Below are 20,892 nucleotides of genomic sequence, written 5' to 3'. Positions count from 1 at the left end.
AAGCACAGCGCAGAGGCATGGTGGTGGCATTATGAACACAGTGCCCACAGACAGGCACGCAGGCAGGCACGCACACACACACACACACACACACACACACACACACACACACACACACACACACACACACACACACACACGACACACACACACAGCAGATTAATTACACCCTGTGTATATAGCACTCTCACACATCCAGTGAGTACACACACGTGCAGGCACGTTCACACACACACACACACACACACACACACACACACACACACACACACACACACAAACACACAGTATATACACCGGACCACTCGGGCAGAAATAAAACACTTTGCAAGCATTAAGGCAATGAAGGGGGGGGGGGTGGAGAGAGAGAGAGAGAGAGAGAGAGAGAGAGAGAGAGAGAGAGAGAGAGAGATAGAGAGAGAGAGAGAGAGAGTAAAGATGTAAAGATGACGGATAAGCTCTTAATGCATGTGACAGCAGGTAAGTAAATTGTGCAACTTGGGTTACTGCCTTCTGTGAGTGTTTGTGTTTATGTGTGTGTTGTGTGTGTGTGTGCCTGTGTGCCCCTATACAGTACTATAGCAGGCAGCATGCAGCACTGTGGACGGGTACCTGGGGGCCCCAAGGGGTCCCCAGCAACATTATGTAATATATTATAGTGTCACAATCATCTTCAACACTTGCATGTAGCCTCCCGACCCTGCATTAATACAAAAAAACACTGATTCATGGACAGAAGACAGTCCAAAAAACACTGGTTTGTGGACAGTCCTCTAAAAAGTCATGACACCAGGGGAGAGCGAGTGTGAGAGACAGACAGAGAGAGAGACAGAGAGAGAGAGAGGAGAGAGAGAGAGAGAGACAGACAGAGAGAGAGACAGAGAGAGAGGAGAGAGAGAGAGAGTAGAGGAGAGAGAGAGAGAGGAGAGAGAGAGCGACAGTGAGTTGTTTGTCCTCGGGGGTGCCAGCCGTCCTCTCCTCCCCGCCCTATTTAACACCATGGCTTCATTAACAGGTACACATTGCCGCGGTGACGGGTTGCCAGAGGCGACACCTCCAGTCCTCTCTGGGCTATATTGACCTTCACCGGGGCGCTCCTGCAACCATCTGTCATCTGATAGGATCATTTCATCCGCCAATCACGCCAAAAGGACGGCAGACTGATGACCCCGAGCACCAAGGCTACCCTCTCTCTCCTGCTCTGGCCCCCCTATCTCTCTCACCCCCTCTCCCTCCCTCTGGAAGACAGACATAAAAGAACGTGCCCCTAAGCAGCGCAGAGATTATATTAGGAAGCGCTGCTTAATTATGAGAGCAAACCTTTGCTGATGGCCCCGAGATATTAATTTTAGTTATTAATTTGGCATATAAAGAGATCGCTGAATCTAAACAGGCCTATGGCGTCCAGGGGGGGGGGGGGGGGGGGTGGGTGGTAGGGGGTGGGGGTCCAGGCAGGATATTGAGGCTTTTCATATAAGTGGTTTTCAGCGAAAGATGTCAAAAGCGGGTTCACGGCGAAACCTTAATTTTCACTTTTTCTTCTTTCTTTCGCTGTATATTAGTCGGCCGTTTCGTTCAATGCTAATGTAAGGCTAAAGCGAAACTACTTTGTTAACGTCACAAAAAAAAACGCCCCGCCATGGGGTCAATAAGTTATAGCAGCGTGACAAACTCAATTTCTTAGTTGAATGCAGCTGTGTCTGCACAGTCTAACCTTGAGCTCCATTCGAACACTGTGCACGCAGCGAGGATACAAGTCAAAGGAGAAAAAAAACTAAACAAACTAAACAGTTTCTGTCTATATTCTTCCATCCCTCGCTCGCTTCGCTCGCCCGCCCTAATGAATCACCTTATGAATAGTGAATACGTTTGCTAATATCATGTGGAAATCTTTCCTGACCTTTTCCTGATAGCGCTGGCCCCCGTGCCGCTATCCCACGCATACTTGATTGGGCTCTGGACTGTGAAATAAAAAGGGAAATGCATAATCTGCCCTTAAGCATATGCTAATGTCATTGTCACCACACACACACACACACACACGACTACCTGGCACTATCAGCACCCCAGCCTCAAAGGGAGGGGAGAAGGACGGAGGCTGATTGGAGAGAGGCAGGGACACGCGGCAGGGCCATGGATGGTGGTGAGACATAAATCTTGGAGGAGGCCTGACTTTCACCAGCACGTCACCCATGCAGTTCACCAGAGATCTCATGAGGTGGTGGAAAGTGTTTGTTTGAAAGGCTCAGCAGTGGATTTGACATGTTGTTTGCTGCCGGGCAGAAACCTCTTATCTCAGTTTATTTTCTTCGCCCAACCTAAATTAAAAAGGTCATTTTCTGTTTACTAAAGATATGGAGAGAACAGAACAAACATTCTATATGTCAATGATTTATATCAGAATATAGTGTTACTATTACACACACGCACGCACAAACGCACGAATAACGATATCAGAGCACTATAAAGGGGTGTGCACTGTGCACCTCTGAAAAGTTCACATTCGCAGAAAGGTCGCCAGCACTCACGGAACTATAGTGCTTGATAGACATCTGCCTATGAAAATATAACGTATACATGAAAGGGCATTTCCGTGAGTGCTGGTGACCTTTACGATCATATAGGGGCATTGTCATGAAAGGTGAGCATACTGGCTGCTAGCTCAACTATGCACTGTAGCTGCAGGTTTTGTTGGCTGTCTGCTACATCAGTGGTTCTCAAAGTGGGGTCCCCGGGACCCCCAGGGTGTCCCCAGCTAAATTATTGATAGCTACTGTAGGAACCAATTGGACCCGTCTGTACAAATGTAATCCATTGTAATGTGATGGGCCAATGTGTATCAATTTATTTGATTTATCAGATCAACATGGAATAAATTCTGTACTGGCCATATAAGGAGCATGTCTTGAGGTGTACAGGGTTTGATGAGGTCAGATCAACATATGGAATGTCAGAAACAGGTCAGCTCCATACAGTATATGGAGATCTAAGGGTGATAGCGGGACATTCTCTTGAGTGTAGAGGGTTTGATGAGGCCCAGGTAGGGGCCGGGCCTTCATTTTCGAGCCTGTTGAGAACTTTGAAATTTGAATGGACAGGTACAGTATCAGTCAAAAGGGAGACATCGAAGAGGAAGATGGATGGGGGAAGGATCAACATATGGAATGTCAGAACATGTTCTGACATATATCCATATATGGAGATCTAAGGGTTTGAGGCCAGATGTAGAGTTGCTGACCAATATTGATGACATCAGGGGCTTAACTGCGACAGCAGGTCACATTTACTATGACATCATGGTCTCCACATATCCATCCCTGATGATGTCACGAGACCTGGGCACCATATATGGGGGCTTGCCTGGGATGACCAACCAACCAACACACTGAAGGGAAATGCACGATTCCACACCCACAAGTGGATTTCTTTGTCAGTCCGTCTATCCGTCGATCCGTCACGCCACCATATATGGTCGTCAGTCCATCACGCCACGTGACACGCTGCATATATAGCCGTCTCCATATGAAGATCACGACACTGACCTCATCAAACCCTCTATAGCCATACATGGAGAAGACTGGATCATCACCTAGATCTGCATATATGGAGCCGGCCAGCAACTCGACATCCGACCTCTTAGATCTGCATATGGGGCTGATTCTGACATTCCATAATTATGTCCTTCCTCTTCGATGTCTCTCTTTTTGACTGAAACCTGTCCATTCAAACTCTAGCCGGGCCCCGCCCAAAGTTATTAGTGCAGCCCTACCTGGGCCCTCATCAAACCCTGCACTCAAGACACTGCCCCCACTGCCACCCTTACATCTCCATATATGGAGCTGACCTGTTCTGACATCCATTTGTTGATCTGACCTCATCAAACCCTGTACACTCAAGACACGCTCCATATACAGTATATAGCCAGTACAGAATTCATTCCAGATGTTGATCTGACTGACCCCCTCCAGTGCTCGCCCAGCAGTCTGCTGTTACCCAGGCGGATGCGTGCACGCGACCTCATCCTTTTGGGTGAGGTCACTTCTAGCCCTCAGGGCGTCTTTCTGGTAATAATAGTATTATTATAGTATACTATACTATACTATAGTATACTTAGTATACTATTGTATAGTATAAGCAAGTGAAAGAGGTGATAACACAGAGAAATGAGCAGACATATGGAACTGGAACAGTAGAAAAATAAGGTAAATGGGTTCTCTCTCTTGATTAGGTGACAATTGGAATTGGCAGAAATGTATTGTCTGTTTATTAAAGAGGTGGAGAGAATTAAAGGGAGACTGTTACTGAACAAATGATTACTATCACAATATACATATAGGGCTTTAACTTTATTAACACAAAGACAACGTTTGTTTTAACCCAAAAATGTCAAGTACCCTAAATCTTAACCATTTTCATATAAAATAATGAATAAAAACTGTTCGTGAGCTTGTAGATCAGCTATTAACATAATGTTGAAATGTTTAAATTGAATATTGACCATCAGGCAAAAATTGGACTCCTGTGTCTAGGTGACATGATCTAAATGGCTCAATAGATATACAAGCTCACAGCCCGTCACGTCGTGCCACACTGTCAGCTTGTACATCTGCTAGTTTTGAGAACTCTTGAAAGTCTGAGAACTACTGATTTAAAAGGCATGCTTAGAATCGGCCTCAGGTCTCAATGGTCACTTTGTGATGGTTTAATGCTGTATTTTATCATAAAAGTAGTGAAAGTAACTGATCTACAATCGACACATTGTGAGCTTGTAGATCAGCTTGTAGACCATTTTCCCTTTTTTGTAACGGCAAGAAAAAAGAACACAAACTATTTGGCCGAGATACAAGTGTCAGCCAGACGACGGTAATGGGCGGCGCGCCGGGCGCTGTCCTCGGTGCTGAAAAGGAGACATAGTGGTCTGTCAGCACACATCACTTCACTCCAGGCTGCAGCTTCCTTTTCACTGCTTATAAATATAACTTTCGGCCTTAATTCTATATGAATTTATAGTTGGGTTTCTTTCCGCAGAATGGAAGTGACAGGGAAGGGAAGTTTGAGAGAGAGAGAGAGAGAGAGAGAGAGAGAGAGAGAGAGAGAGAGAGAGAGAGAGAGAGATAGAGAGAGAGAGAGGAGAGAGAGAGAGAGAGAGATAAATTCAGTTTTTATTGTATTGTTCTACGTTTTGCTTTGGCAATGTAAACGTATGTTTTCGCAAGCCAATAAAGACATTTTTAATTGAGAGAGAGAGAGAGAGAGAGAGAGAGAGAGAGAGAGAGAGAGAGAGAGAGAGAGAGAGATAGAGAGAGAGAGAGAGAGAGAGAGAGAGAGAGAGAGAGAGAGATTGACGTTACGACCCTGGTGCAGGCTATTCTATTGTGTACATTAGCAGTTATGTCAAGTAATCATTCATAAAATATTCAACTGTGTTAATATTAGCAGTCATCTGTCCGTGGCTAAAATCATTCATGCATCGAATGATGTTCCGTCTTGTAGACCTGCACACGGTAATTACATTTTGAGGGGACTTTCACAGCTTAACACTGGCCACTGCTTTTGCAATTCAATTCATTATAAGACTTTGAAACAATAGCCTGGTGTGTATGTTTATTTAGCCTTTCAAGAGGCCATTGCATGGTTAAATCAATTAATGTCCTTACAGCTGTGTAGACCACCAGACATGGTAGATGGTGACAGGGAATGTCTGCCCCAAAATACTCCCATCTCAGTCTGGCACTGGCAGCTATACCAAAGACACAGAGCTACACAGCATCATTTGTATAGCTTTGTAGCTGTAGTTGAAACCAGCTCAACTTGTTTTGTAGCTGCTATGGCTTGTTGCAGCTCCAAATTTTGGACACGTCTTTGTATCTTCATTTCGCTGGCTTCCATTGTAAAGCGACTTTGAGCATCCAGAATATAAATCGGATGCATCATTATAATTATAGCCTGTATCTTTGTAGCTGCCATGGGTGAACACGGTTTTACAGATCTGTGACTCTGAGCGTGTACAAAGAGGACCAAATGGACATGTGTGGGTCCATTTGGTCCTATTTGTACACTCCCAGGAGTCATATTTGAGAGCCGATGCATTATGTCCATGTATACATTACAATACAAAGGTGAGAAAAGGAATTCAGTAAAATTCAGTCAAAACAACAGTATATTGTTTCCACTCACAGGTATAGTTTTAGTTTTTTTAATGTCCCCCCTTTTATGTCAGGGGGAAAAAAAACACATTTCTTCTACTCATAAATTCATGTTCAGAATCTACAGCTTGGAAGGCTGCAGATAAACAACACACCAACACAGCCAAGTATAGCGGGGTCTCCAATCGTGTGTGGGGACCACTTGAGTAGACTAAAAGCCAAAGACAGGACCTCCCCTCATTTGAAGTGTTTTCCCCCACATACCTTTTCATTAAAGACACTTTGAGCCCCGATTGAGCCCAACTGAGTCAGAGCCTATCTTTTTATTGCCTCCATGCACGTCCCCCTGGGTTGCCATGCACCGTGCGTGCGTGCAGGGCAGCTGCTAGGCCAAACTAATCTGTCTTTAGGAATGACGGAGCCAATGCATTTCATTCAGCGCTACGGCAAAGTGTACACTGCCAAGACAGGAGAGTCATCCACTGCACACTGTATAAACACACACACACACACACACACACACACACACACACACACACACACACACACACACACACACACACACACACACACACACGTGTGTGTGTGTCATGAAAGGAGGGGGGACTGCAATGCTCTATAAGCAGTGTGTGGAACTGTGGATCAGGACTCTGGCGTGCGTGCGTGCAGGAACGTGTGTATCGCGTGGTGTGTGCATGTGTGTCAATTCATATTCCAAAAGTGTCCCATTCAGCACTATCATGTCTGTATGGAACAGGACCCCCCCCCCCCCCTCCCAATGAATGAATGAATGAATTAATGACAAATCTTGCAGTTCTTCTACTTGTGATGCTTTTGTGTGACACTGTGCAGTATGACCAAGTGGGGCATTCAGTTCCAAATAAAACGTAGAATATGGAGATACCATAGGAGGTTTCTGCCCGACTGTATATGCATAAACTGTTATATTCCGTTCCATGGATGGATGGGGCAGGGCGGATTGGGGGGGTCGTAATATCCCGTCTTTTGAAGGGCTGCTCACAGACGGGGGACCACCGACGGAGAGACATGGCGGGAGGCTCCACCACATAACACATTCTGTAGCCCAGAGATGTATATCTCTGATTAGAAAAATGATCTCTCTCTCTCTCTCTCTCTCTCGCTCTCTCTTCACAGTGGGAGAGCTACAGTAGCGGCGCGGCGCTGTGCGGTGATGAAACGAGGGTCCCCAGTCATGGGAGATGAAGAGAGGTTGGTATACCCTATCTCTTCAAGCCAGCGATATACACCTGTTCCCTCCTCCATTCCTCACTCACACACACACACACGGCAGGACCCCCGAGTCTTGTCGAACATTCCTCCATGTAGCCCATAGTAGATAGATAGATTGTGTGTGTGCTTGTGCATGTGTGTGTGTGTGTGTGTACGTGTACGTGTGCTTGTGTGATAGAGAGAGAGAGAGAGAGACAGACAGACAGACAGACAGACAGACAGACAGACAGACAGACAGACAGACAGACAGACAGACAGACAGACAGACAGACAGACAGACAGACAGACAGACAGACAGACAGACAGACAGACAGACAGACAGACAGACAGACAGACAGACAGACAGACAGTACGGTGTCATCCTTCATGTCTGTCAACCCGGTCAAAGAGATAGTACAACATAACTCTTAAGAGGTTATATAGCCAGGTGTTCGAAACCACTCTATGTCAGGAGCAGTCCGGGATCGAACCGCCCGAACCGCTTCTCGCCCCAAGCCCGCTGTCAGTGGTTGCATGGTGAGAAGAGGATGAAGCATGTTGAGTCAATGTGAGTCAGAGTGGCCTCTGTCATGATGGCAGCATATGTCCACGTAATGTGTGGAGTGGGTCATAGACTCCTCCGTCATGGGCATGGCAGCATTATACGTCCATTCAGCTAAACACACCAGAAACGTGACAATGGCGGCCCGGCCTGCTGTGTCTTACAAAAGTCTGCCAGCGATATAAACCATGTTGCACACAGAGTAACCCTGGCAAAAGTATAGTTACAGCATCACAATCATTTTAACGATTTTATACATTTACACGTTGTCTATTAAAAAATAGCAGATATATTTTGCTATTTTTGAATATAACAATGTAAATTGTTGAATATAGCATAAGAGTTTAAAATAAATGTTCTCTTCTGTCCCTGGCACAAAACCAGATAGGGGTGCGTGTCCAAATACATATAAGTTTGTGTGTCCTTGACCTAAAAGGTTTGAGGTAATAGTGGTTTGGGGTACCTTGATTCTGTCCCCTAGTCGGATGCAGTTTTACGTCATGGCCCAGGACAGCCTTTTTAAAAACATGGCTGCCATCAAACAACTTAGATAATTGTATGGCCTACCAGCTTGCCCCCAGATAGTCAAACAACCCACACAAGCACTCCCTCAGCGAGCTCTGCACCAAAGGAGCCCCATGGCAGTTGGCTTCCTCTGCCCACCATCTATTCCACCATGTTGCTGTTGGGCAGAAAACTCCATATTCTAACTTGGAGATAAATGAACACCCTACTTGATCACATGGCATGGCACGTGCGTGCTTGCGTGCGTGCGTGTATGCTTAATGATTAGTTTAATGTACAACATTGTTTTCTGACTCAACAGTAAACAAACCAACAGTATACTGTATACAGGGCATCTGCACATTTTGAAAGTTATAATTTCATTATTTATTATTATTTGGCGGGGGTCTCCTGTTCAAATTCAAATATCATTATTTTGGGGGGTCCCTACCCAGCCTGGGCACCCCCACAGGCCCGTGGGGTCCAGCTCTTTGTTCATTAAGTTATCCACCTATAATAATATGCCCAAAATAGAGACACAACAATGTAGTTGTTGCGTCTAATGTAGTTAGACGACATTGCACTCTTTGCTCAGGATTATATTCTATATGAGACCTTACTGGCTGCCTAATCCACTTGTATCACTTGTCTATTCGTGGTAACGACACCAAGTGGTCGGCATAATTCAATCGATCTCTTATTTGCGCTCTGACTGGCTGTCTCATTAATGACTGACTGGCTGCATGTCTTGTTAACAACTGACTGGCTGTCTCGTTAACGTAGTGGAAATTAACTAAGTGCCATTGATGCCCCTGGACGTCTAAATCCAACACTTAACTGCCATTGACACCTCCAGATTACGCTAAAGATTGCTCAGGTTGCGAGGCAACCGATATAACCGGGAATGAACTGGAAGTGAAAAGCCTGTCTCCGTCCGCCTGGATGTAAATGGGTTTACAAAAAAGATCTTTGGTCAAACAAGCTTTATTTAATGGGCCATAACTATAAAGAACCGATGATTGCCAGTACTTGTTTTGTTTCATTGGGGGTGAAAGTAAAGACGATCACCCGATTCACCTGTCACTCCACACAGCGTTTGTTTTTGTCTCAGGAAACGTGGGCTTTCAAAATAAGGGTCTTCACTGAAAAACGTGAATTAATATCTGGCAGTTAATGTGTACCATAATTGTACTGGAGTAAAAGGTACGATATTTGCCTCTGAGACATAGTGGAGTAGAAGTAAAATTATTGCAAATTGGAAACAGTAAAAAATAACTCAGAATTATACTTAAGTACAGTACATGTATAGGCTACTTAGTTACTTTACACCACTGCCAACACCAACATCATGCTCCCTCCATCGGTGTATTTCATATACTCGTCGGTGAAAGAGCTGATTAACAACGTAAGCCAATAGCTGTGAGAAAAAAAAACCTTGACCCCACGACCCGGCTGAACAAAAACTCCAACTAAATGTATTGAATTGGATAAACAGTAAATCAAGGTAACAGATGTGCTCAGTCTATTCTGCCACCTCTTTTCGTTCTTGAACTAGCAGCAGAGAGGGCTGCTCATTCATACAGTGTGTGTGTGCGTGCATGTGTGCGTGCGCTCCATGGTTATTGTACATGTACTTTCACAAGTATACAACTTTTTATTGTGTAACTAATACAAACTAAGCATAACATCATACTGTTTGTAAAACAATAGAAAACAAGAACAATTAAAATATGCTCATCACAACTTCAATATGACGAATTGTTTCTCCAACGTGTCTCCACAAAATACCACATCCAGTGACTGCCATAGTCTCACCATTATTGCAGGCCCTTCATGACAAGTGTGTTTTGTACTTTAGTACTAAACATGTTGATTCACGCCGTATTGTGAGTTTGTAGATGTGCCATTTTCACTTGAGCGCTGTCGAACACTTTCCAGATTTTTCTGAAATAGCCAACTTACAAGACCCATCCTTTGATTTATTGAATTTTGAACCTTTATATTAACACACCTTTATATTAAGCAGTACAGGTAGTGCAGACAAAAAGCCTCAGGGACATGTTTCCATTGTGGTCCATTGTACTCAATTCATGGGTATTTCTTGTTTGTTTTGCAACTGACTCTTTCAAATCCATACCAGCTGGACTCTGTCTCATGTGAATCGTCAATGCCATACTGATGGCTCTGATAGATCACCGTAAAAATAAGTCTTGTGCTAGCTGCCTCTACAGCACGATTGAAACATTCATTTGTAGTGAGCGGCGGATTGGCGATGGGGTTTGCATTGATTTCTCTGGAGCCCTTGTCAAATCAATCTGCCAAGGATGAGATTTCAAAGTCTTACCCCCTCCCTCCCATCATCTCAAATATTATTAAATATCAAAAGCCAGGATTACAGATATCAAAATGGTCTTAGGAATCACTAGAACATGCTGTATATTTAGCTTATAGCACTGAGCGACCGGATCGTTTCTTTATCCAAAATGCTGCATTGTGCACAATGAACACAATATTGTCTCTGCAATGTTCAGTCATGTCGCTTGAAAAGTTGAAATGCAGAAAAAGAGAGGCTACTGCATGTTTTTTTAGCTTTTTGACCAATGAGAAGCAGACTGTATTGTCTGCAAAGGAACTGTCTGTCGCAAGTACAAGTTGTGACCTGCAAGGCAGTGCAAGCCCATGTAAACAACACTACAAAGCCAACAAGGAGCAAGGTGAGCCCTTCTGCAAATTAAATTGAAATTATTTCGTACAAAGCACGATTGATTGGAGAATGAGACTTAAATTATTGCATTCGGGTTCCTAAACCATTTAATTTCAAGGACCCCCATAACTCTGAGAGTAAAACCAAATGAACCCATAAGAGTCCCAATTGATTCAATTTGTACAGTATCAGAGTTTTTAGAGTTATACAAGGGTCCATTTGGTTCCATTATAGTACACTCTCAGAGTTACAGACCTGTCTGCAGCTTGTTCCTGTTCGCAGATGACTCAGCACTGCTGGTCTCGGACAGGAACAAACTGCAGGTTGAAAAGACCCTAGCTCTGAACTCGGTAGAATCTGCACCTGGCTCGCTGATAACAAACTATCCTTACACCTGGGAAAAACTGAATCCATCCTCTTCGGATCAAATAGTAATCTCAGCAAGGCAGATGGCTTCTTGGTTAGAGTGGGTGACAATATTATCACACGAAAAGATCAAATTACCTACCTAGGTTCCATCCTGGAGGCCAATCTTTCCGGTGATAAGATGGCCACCAACGTAATCAAAAAAGTCAATCAAAGAACAAGATTCCTTTACAGGATCTCCTCACTGGTCAGCAAAAACACCTTGAAGACCTTAACAGGAGCCCTCGTACAAGGTTTCTTTGACTATGCATCCACCTCTTGGTACCACAGCACCTCAAAGGCCCTTAAAACAAGGCTCCAGACCTCCCAAAACAAACTGGTCAGGCTCCTACTTGGCCTCACCCCCCGAACCCACCTCACCCCTGCCCACTTTGACAGGCTGGGATGGCTTAGGGTCGACGACAGAGTACAGCATCTTGCAATGGGTCTGGTCCACAAGATTCGATACACCACCAAGATACCCATGTACCTGTCTAAATACTTCCTTAATGTAAACGAAGTCCACACCCACAACACCAGAGGGAGTGCAACAAACCATGTACAACCCAGATTCGGCACAAACAAGGGACTAAATTATTTTCGCTCCTATGCCACCAAAATGTGGAACGCCCTACCAACAGTCATTAAGACATGTGAACCCCTTGACTCCTTCAAAACCGCTCTCAAAGGGCACCTACGGATGGCTGCAATTCGAAACTGGCCTCTGTAAAATCTGAATCCCCCCCCCCCCCCCCCATTTCCCCTCACTGTATATGTATCTTTTCCCTTTTTGCTTCCTATATGATGAATTCCTGTTCTGTTCTTTAGCTACATAGAAGTGTCTATTTGTATGTCTCTAAATGATTTGATGAATTGAACAATGTGGACCCTGTTGTAAACAAGTGTAATGCTTAATCGGGTCGTCCACTCACAGTTAACAGTCTTTGTATTGAGTTTGTGCTTAAAATGTACTGTAAATTCTACAAACTGTTAATAAATATTTCAATCAATCAATCAATCTGTAAGGGTCCATTTGGTTCTATTTGTACACTCTCAGAGTTGCAGACCTGTAAGGGTCCATTTGGTTCCATGTGTACACTCTCAGAGTTACAGACCTGTAAGGGTCCATTTGGTTCCATGTGTACACTCTCAGTTACAGACCTGTAAGGGTCCATTTGGTTCCATGTGTACACTCTCAGAGTTACAGACCTGTAAGGGTCCATTTGGTTCCATGTGTACACTCTCACTTTTTAGTAATAGATTATTACTTCTGAATTTCTACAACTTCTACTGAAAGAGAACCGCACACGACTCGCACGTGCACGACACATGCACGCGTGCATTTGTCCTCTTTTTGGTAATTCAGAATATGGTAACCCTACAGTTATTTGACAGCTTTAGATACGTTGCAGATTTAGATGATTCATGAAAATAATGAGCACTTTCACTTTAGCTACTTTAATTAATTTATTGCCATCTACGTTAGACATGTGTTTAATCCATATATGAACGCACCGTCGGTCTGTTTACCTTTTAGCATTGCTCCGGCTAGTATAGCCCTCCTCCTTCACCAACAGCGATCCAGCTCCGTTGAGCTCCATTATAACCCGATTTTCAAAGCGTCGTATCTCCAAAGGTTCGAGAGCTGTCCATGGTGAGCCGGCGAAAATTTTCGCATCGAAAATATAGCTGGTTGTTCTGCTAGCTAAAGGCTGTGGGCTGTGTTGTGTGGTGTTTTTCCTCTTCCGGAAGCCCCCGCCTTCCTGTTTAACCCGGAAGGACAACAAGCTCCAGCATTGAAGGCAATGAGTGGCGGTGAAGCGGTCAAACTTTTTGAACACTAGATGGCAGTAAAGGAGTATATCCAGATGCCAACACCTTACTGTTCGTCAAGTACAATTATGAATACAGGACTATACCACCACCGTGGCTATAGCCATGCTTTTGAGTGGACGCGCAGATATTCTTATGCTTTCCTTTGAGCGCAGGTCAAAGGTTACATGTTACAGTTAGATGTGCAGCACAGATACAGCAGCCTTGGGGTGGAGAGCTCTCAGATTTTTGCAGCCAAAACACATTTCACAACGTGACCTTTGACCACAATACAGCACATCTGAAGCGCACTCCGTCCCGTCGCCTTCGCTCTAATCTAGGAGACATATCTTTGCCTGGCAGGTCTTTGTATTTCGGTTATACTGTAAAAGCTTATAGCAGGGCTTTTCAAAGTGGGTGCCGTGGCACCGTAGGGTCCAGGGGTTCCTCAGAATACTTTGATAATATTATGAACTTATCAATGTCACTTGCACATCTCTCTTCACCATGAATTCAGATCAGCTATTTTTGATGAATGTTCTGCCCAGGAATGCTGGGGTTTAAACACCAAATACGGAGAAAAAAAATTCAGTCTGTCCTGTATGGAAACAAATATTTTCTCCAGTTTTCCTCGTGACATACTGTATCTTTGGGAGAAATATAATATTAATATAATGTTAATATGACAAAAAGGTGCTGTAAAGTAACAATGTTATTTACAGGGGTGACCTGAGCCAAAATGTTTGAGAACCACTGGCTTATAGGACTGCTCTGAGCTTCCGTAGCACTTGCCATAGCCTCGACAACCTTGCAGGCGAATGCAAAGCATAAATGTATGTGATTTAGATAGCATAGTATGTAGACATAGCACACTATAGTGTATACTCATACTAGTTTAATTGATATTCTATTGTTAGACGGATGTTAGGTTCTTAGCTTGCTTACAGTTTTCTGAAACACTTCAGACTATATGGTCTGGTAGATGCTGTGATTAGTGTGAACGATGTGTACCGTTCCCTGGAGTGGATCACCCTACCGTACTCAGGACACATAATTATGAATCCCACCACAGCTCTAGGATAGAGCCGTCTGATTGGCTCCCAGGCAGGTATAGTTTTACTGAGATTAGGGCTAAGGTTAGATTTAGGCGTAGTTGCAAAAACAGTTTCAATCACAGCGACTACTGTTCAATCACAGCGGGATTTGCCTAGATCTGGAAAGAGCTGGAAGAGCATTGCTGATTTTCATTGTTCCAAACTTGCATCGTTCCCAGGCACAGGTATAATATAATAATAATAATAATAATAATAATAATAATAATAATAATAAGGGTAATAATAATAATAATAATTTTAATAATAATAGTCAAGTCAAGAGCTTGCGTTCCGCATGCGAGAGAAGGTGTAACTGTTTTCAGCGTGCGACTCCATTTTAGTCTCTGGCTGTGATCTGATATTTCCAGATGGATCTCTCTCTGCTTGCCTGCAGTGTGTGTGTGAGCGAGAGGAGGCTATTTTGGGGTGAAATGTTTGCACATGGCGTGTACATTAGCGCCTACATTTCCATGCACATCCAACTGTCAGACTACATATGGAGGCTGTGGCTGACACTTCCATCTGTGTGTGCGTGCGTGCGTGCATGTGTTTTATGTCAGTGCACATGCCAGTACTGTATAGCATGTAGCATATGCTGCATGCTGTCAAGTGGAAACCTCATATGTCAAATACTGTTACATTTAAAGATTCAAATTCAAAAGTGGCAAAAATAGCCGATCAAACAGCTTTAAGCTCAAAGCAGACTGCGTAGATTAACTGATTTTGTGTTGCACTATAGTAGGCATATGAGGAAAAAGGGCCCTTCTTTTTTACGAATTAAAAGTTGAAATATGGAGATGAGAGGTTTCTGCCCATCATAAACTACAGTATGTGTGGGTGTACAGTACAGTATACTGTATGTGTCAGTGTGTGCACACATTGCAAATGCTTTACGGTATAGTGTGTGGCTCTGCACGTGTGATGCTCCCAGCCCAGGTGAAACAAAGTACTCTTACTTAATAAGTAAACGTAGAAATAACACAATGTAGAGACACATACACAAGTACACAAGTATAAGTTGTGTATTCAAAACTGTACTTGGGTGAAAGTGCAAACATATTACCATCGATATACTGAAAGTACCAAATTAAAACTACTAACGTCTTTCAAAAGTAGATTAAAAGTAACTTGTAATTAAAGTTTTTAAACAATTGTAGTGGAGTGAAAAGTACAATATTTGCCTGTAAGATAATAGTCAGTTACAATGTAACCATTTCTGTTCCCTTTACTGCGAATGTACACACAGCCTACTTACGCTATTCTCCCCAAATAGACACATTTTGAGGACTTTCACTTTGGTACTGCAGTACATTTAGATGCCTATACTTTTACTCAAATCAAATACAGGCCTTTTACGTGCAACAGAGTTTTTCGGACTGTCATATATAGCTACATTTACTCAACCCGTTAAAAACGGGAAAGCATCTGTGTAACCACTTAAACCATTATTTTATACCGTGGCTATTCAAAAATAGCAGATATACAAGCTCATAGCACGTTACTTCATGCCGCGCTAGGAGATTGTAGAGCTGCAATGTTAAATTAAATTAAATTATAGCGCCCATTCGATTTATAGCAACGGAGCACTTTTACAGATGAACTGGATGTTGTTCCGGATGTGGCTGTAGCAGCTAGATGTAGGCAAAACACTCTCGATGCGATCGACAACAACAGGAGGTAATAAATCTATCGCGACTAGCGACTTGACTGGACGTCTCACTGTTGCGCAACATCGAGGATTGCGCAACAGGTGCTCCCAGGCTGTGGAGTGATGCGATCCGTTTTCATATCAATAAACTTCGTCTTTTGGATAAAACTTCGTCTTGGGCGTCGGGACTCGAGCGTTATTAATAGAAAGTACGGTGAACTTCGTCCTGGGCGATTGGGGTGTTAAAAGGTTTGAGCACCACTGATAGTAATGTGTAGAAAACTAGATTTAGATTTAGATTTGTAGAATTTACCTTTAATGGTAATAAAAAAGAAGAAAAAGAAAGAAAGAAAAAAGTATACAAGCTCAAAAGAGAAAAAACAGTCAGAGTACTTCTCCCATGCATGCAGCAGTGGCAGAGAGCCAGTGAGTGGAGGAGGGTCACACTGGTTTCACAGGTGCCCCAGGGAGCCCACAGTCAAAGGGGCCGGGCCAGCTAGATCCTGCTTTCTGCTTCATGGCCTCTGAATTATTCACCGACCGTCATCCCATCCATCCATCCACACCCACCCACCCACGCACGCACGCACGCACACACGCACACACCCCTCCACTTCACCGGCAAGCAGCAATCAGAGGGAAAACTTGAGAGAGGGAACGAGAGAGGGAAAACGAGAGAGGGAAAACAAGAGAGAGAGAGAGAGAGAGAGAGAGAGAGAGAGAGAGAGAGAGAGAGAGAGAGAGAGAGAGTGAGAGAGAGAGAGAGAGAGAGAGAGAGAGAGAGAGAGAGAGAGAGAGAGAGATGCAAACATGTCCCAATGCACTGGTTCTCAACCCCCATCTGAAGATGTTTTGTACCAGGGACCCGCAGGAGAGACATTTTCAAGATGTTTCTAATTTTCTTCAGCAATAGCAAGGTGACACACTGCGAGCTTCACTGGTGGAAAGATTCTGAGTCATTCCAATTTCCAATACTTTCACTTCTACTCCACTACATCTCAGATCCGATTACACTTTTACTCCAGTTTATTTGAAAACTGAACTTGAAAAAGTTACTTTGTAGACTTTGGTTATTACATAGCCAACAGTAACCACTTCAACCCTACATTTCAGCCATTTGAAAATGACCGATCTACAAGCTCACAATGTGTTGTGATGTGATGCATTGTGAGCTTGTAGATCTGCAATTTTCTAAATATTTGGAAATTTGAAATGAGACATTCTGCATAATGAGTACTTTTCGTACGTTAAGTACATCTTGATACCGATACTTTTGTACTTTTATTCAAGTAAATTACGGAATATTACTCACTACTTTTTCCACCACTGGTGAGCTTGTAGATCTTCATTTTTTTTCCAATGGCCAACATACATGTCTAAAGTGTGATATAGGGACCTATCAATGCGGGGGTCCTTTAAAAAGCAGTTTGAGAACCACCGATTTGGGCCACATCAGGGAAATAACCGAGACCCAGTAATGGTAGCATTTAAACGAATGGGTTGCATTATAGCTTTGACTTAATCCCCTTTGCCAGCCAAAAAGAAACACAGCAAGTCATCAGAAAAGAATACCACGAGATGCAATGTCCCCTCCACTCCACTCCCAACAGGCTGGCTTTAATCCTAGTCTTAATGTGGTCCAATGGCACTCACGGAATCCTCCCTGAATGATGATCGCTGCTCTCTCTCTCTCTCTCTCTCTCTCTCCCCCCCCCCCCCCCTGCCTGCTCAATTAGAAAGCATGACACGGCGGCGAGCAGTAGAGGGGGCTTAGGAGTGGAACTTAACACAATTACTGGCCTCTCCTCGTTGGGTAATGGCGAGCGCTTCAATTAGACACTGCCTCTAGCATAACATCACCACCACCGCCATCAAACACACAGCACACACAGCATGCCTGCGTGAGGAGGGGGGTTGACATTAGAAAACTGACGTGGTTGTGGAAGAAGAATTGCTTTGATTGTGGATAAGTATACCATTGCTTATAATACTTTGTTACGTGAAAGTATACTGAATTGATTCACAATCTTATACTTAAGTCGCGGTACAAAAGTATTTCTGCCGGCTGTAAACATCATACCAATGTCCAAGAACTATAACAAAAGTAGCAGATCCACAAGCTCAAAACGCAACATGTTTACCTGTGCACAAACAGCACTAATAGACCTGCATGTGCACAGTCTACACAGGAACGATGCATACTAATAATGCATGCCCCCTGGTAATGCTATAGGTACCCCTCATATATACTGTACCATGCACTCTGTCAGAGTACCATGGTGGCAGCGGTGGCCGAACGGTTTGCGGAGTGGTCTTGATACCGGAAGGTCGCTAGTTCGTATCCCCGGACCGGCACGTTAAAATTTCCACCGTTAAAGTGCCCTTGAGCAAGGCATTAAACCCCTACCATGAAATGTTCTATGAGCAGGGCCTGGCTGTAAACAAGTTCTTGAGCTTAGTCCAGTTACCCGGGGTAAACATGGTAACTTTGCTTTGCTTTGCTTACCATTGCACACGTCTGTCTGTGTCACTGTTGTACCCACATATTATGGAGATCACACCAATGAGATCAAGCTCTGCTACCTCTGCTTTTGCTCTATCCACCACCCTGATGGTGGTTATGGTATACATGTAGGCAAGAAGGGACAACATGGTAGCCACAGGCTGGTCGAGCTTGTACAGGTAGCTCTGCAATTATTGTAGTTATAAAGATGGCAAATATGGAAACTAAGGGATGGGGTGGGATGGGATGGGTGGGTGGGTGGGTTGGTATTGGGGGGTTGGGCTTTACGAGCAGATGTTGCCATGGTGTCTGCATGTACAGTGCAATGGAGACTGGGGGTACATGTGTGTGTCTAAACGCACGCACGCACACACACACGCACGCACGCACGCACGGTAAAGAACGTTCCAGGGCACACCTGATCACCCCTATATCTCCATATATTGAGCTGGCCTGACATCACAATGATTATTGTCATCTGCATATATACTCCATATTTGGGCATGCCTGACAAAGAACTCCATATATGGGCATAAAAGCACACAGACATAATAACTGGGTGGGGCATGCATTTCCAACTTGCATTGTTCCAAGTAGGCCAGTGCCCAACAGGCACTGCTTTAGTTTTATTTATCCAAAGAAAAGTAAAATAATATAAGAAACAGGCAAAAGAAAATCTACAAGCTCACAATTTGAGGTGCTGTGACGTTGAGCACTGATATACATTGACTCGCACGTTGCATGTGTAATCTGGGTGCAGTGGGTGGGCATTGATGCAGTGTGCCGACAAATAAGTAAGTAAGTAAGTAAGTAAGTAAGTAAGTAAGTAAGTAAGTAAGTAAGTAAGTAAGTAAGTAAATAAATAAATAAATAAATAAATAAATAAATAAATAAATAAATAAATAAATAAATAAATGATCATAAAAGTGTCCGCCCCACATGATTTACAGTGATAAAAATACTTAATTTCACCTGAGAATCTCCGTTCCGTGCGTTTTCAGACCCATGCAACGCTGTAGGACACATTTTAATATGCCATGTCTTTCTTTCATTAAATCGAAGCGCACCATATATTTCTCTCAGACACATTTTTTTCCCCAACTGCTATAAATCTGTGTTGGACATTTTCTCCACAGCCCTGAGATGTAATATCTATCATCGCATTGTCTGACTTAGTGATTTAAGCAAAAATAGTGGTTATAGGGTGCTGCAGTTTATTGTGCTCCAAGAGGATATTGTTTTGCTCAGTTTTGGAGAGAGATTTGTGCAAAACAAGATTAGGTTTAGTATAAAGGGTATGGACGTGACATCATCAACATACCTGGAAAGTTATGCGGGAATGCCTGCTGAGTGGCAAAAAAATACTTTCTGGCCTTGACAGTCCATACATCCAAACAGAAATGTCCTATCTGATTGCATTAACCGACGTTAAACTTACTTTGCCACTCGACTATATGCATGCGTATTACCCTCTATACTTCATTAATCCAGCTAGACCTGTACGTGCCCGTTGCAGTCGGCCACCGGCCTACTTGGGAATTATGCAATTTGGGAACCTAATGATATACGTTGTCATAGCGCCCGTTTTAACTGTCAGCCGGTGTCCCACATGGGGATCTGTGTATGTGCCTGTGTGCGTGAAGACTGCAAACTGAAAAGTGTACTTGGAATTTTCCGGCAGAGGCTGGAAATTGCACAGGTGAAAGGAGTTGGCCTCATTAGGCCCACTGGCATAGCCTGGCCCAGGTGAAAGGAGTTGGCCTCATTAGGCCCACTGGCAGAGCCTGATCAGAGCCTTTTGTGGTGGTTCTGGAGAACCGTGGGTCTGACCGACTCGATACCTGGCACTGCACTCCCTGTGGGGGTGTGTGTCGAATGTGAAGTCCGTGGGTCAAACGGTTCTTGAGTTACGTGCAATACAACCGTACACACACGCCCACACGCACGCACGCACGCAGAGACGTGGTGCATTTATAGTAGGATGTGTCCCTATATGTTTTCTTCTATTTTTCTTCCTTATAATCTCTTAAAAAGAATTCCCCAAATCCGTAGGCCTATTTATTCGTACCCCCCAGCTATGGGCCGTTATCTGCTAGGTACACATATATTCATACCCCCCCATATACTCTGTGTATGTGGTTGTGCCCCAAAGCAGAACTAACGTTGATCCGGTTGCTATGCAACTGATCCTCAGTCACCAGCTATGGGACGTTACAACTTCTCTCCATTTACCTGAGTTCAAAGCAGGATTTTCAAACCTCTATAAGTCGGAATCTAGGAGTGC

The sequence above is a fragment of the Protomyctophum parallelum genome (genome assembly GCF_964188405.1).
Source record: "Protomyctophum parallelum genome assembly, chromosome: 16".
Taxonomy (NCBI): domain Eukaryota; kingdom Metazoa; phylum Chordata; class Actinopteri; order Myctophiformes; family Myctophidae; genus Protomyctophum; species Protomyctophum parallelum.
The sequence above is the reverse complement of the archived record's forward strand: the minus strand, read 5'-3'. Positions refer to the sequence as shown.